Below are 1,823 nucleotides of genomic sequence, written 5' to 3' on the forward strand. Positions count from 1 at the left end.
ATTCTTTTGTTCGTTTCGTTTTTTTTTTTTTTTTTTTTGACATTTCAATTTAATAATTGAGAAAGAAAACAAACGATCGGTTTATCGGAAAATATTCCTTAAGTTATTTGGGAATTTAAAATAATTATTTAAAAAAGTCTAACTTCTTTTTTTTTTTGCTTTGTTAATTGAGGAGGAGAAATCATAACGGGAAAGAAAGAAAAAGGGAAAAGAAAATGTGAAAGTTAAAAATGGAAAAAAAAGGAGGCTGTTTGCGAAATGTACAATTAATTCTTTTCCGGAAATGCTTTAAATCGGAAAAAAAAGAGAAGGAATAGCGCAGATGTGTTATTCCGGAAAAATTGAAGTATTGAGCAACAGTGATACAATTATAAATCATCCGGAAATCATATTATCATTATCACTAACAGCTCTTTCGGGATAAAAAAAAAATAATACTTCTCCTGATCTCTCCCACATTTCAACATTCACAACATCTCCAACATAACACAATAATATTTCCTCTTCTTCTTCAATTCTTCTCTTCCCACCTACTATTGCATTTTGAGGAATTAAAAAAAAAAAAAGAAAAAAAAAAGGAAAAGAGGGTATTTGGGAAATTTTAATGATGGAAATGTAAAGATAAGTTAGCAAATGAATCGTTTCCGGAATTATTTCAAATCGGAAAAAGAAAAAAAGAAAAGGAATAACGCAAATGAATTATTCCGGAAAAGTTGAAGCATTAAACGATAGTAATACAATTATATCGCATTTATTTGCTCCGCCTTCTGGAGTAATTAATTAAAAAATCGAGGATGATTAATGACGACGACACCTATGACAATGACAAGATGCAAATAACAAACAACAACTACGACAACGCTGACGATGATAACGATATCTCAAGCTTAGTTGATGAGATGACACTCATGAGAGCTATTTACGCACCTGCTTTTAAGAAGCATGCTTACTTACTCTCTTCATCCTTTCATTGAAGCATACACGAGGGATGACAAAGGTAATAGCTAATGCTTTTGTCACAACTATCAATCCTGTCTTGTTCCATAGATTGCTAATCTCGGGAGTATTGGGCAAAAATCTCTCTTGTTCAATTGTATCATATTAATGCAGTATAAATAGCAAAATGCTGCTAAAAAAGAACGAAAAAAAAATTTGCTCATTTCTTGACAAATTCTCGATGGATACTGTACTCGAAAATGAAAAATACTGTACTTGAAAATGAAAAATACTGTATTTCAAAATGAAAAATGAAAATGAAGGATTGTAGCAGTCAATCAATTAATTAATTATTTGAAAAGAATTCCAATAAATTTGAATGCTGTGTATGAAATATTTCAAAAAAGAAGGAATACAGAAGCTTAATTATATATGCAATTTTGAGGAAATTTTAGGACTATATTATTTTTGAAAAAAGTATTTCAGGTATATTATTAGGTGAAAAATTTGAAATCTACTGAAAGATAAATTCTGCTAAAAACAAGCTTCATTTTTTAATTACTATCATTTTTTATGATCGTTAATGTCTATGATATGTTTAAATAGTCTATGGATACCATATTTACGATACGATATGGCTAATATCAGATTTACGGTAAGATCAAAGTTTTAGCCTTAAAGTTTAGCAATAGGAATGCCACAAACGAATGTCACAAATGAAGGAGTGAAATTTTTCGATTAATTTAAAAATGCTTATGTCGGGTCTATTTCAAACAGGAAGTTAATTAAATATTAAAAAAAAAAAAAAAAGAAATGCATCTGGTAGTAACAAACCTTTTCTATTTCATTCCTTTTTACCGGGAGAACTCTCTCCCTCTCTCTCTCTC

The sequence above is a fragment of the Loa loa genome (assembly GCF_000183805.2).
Source record: "Loa loa unplaced genomic scaffold supercont3.173, whole genome shotgun sequence".
Taxonomy (NCBI): Eukaryota; Metazoa; Nematoda; class Chromadorea; order Rhabditida; family Onchocercidae; genus Loa; species Loa loa.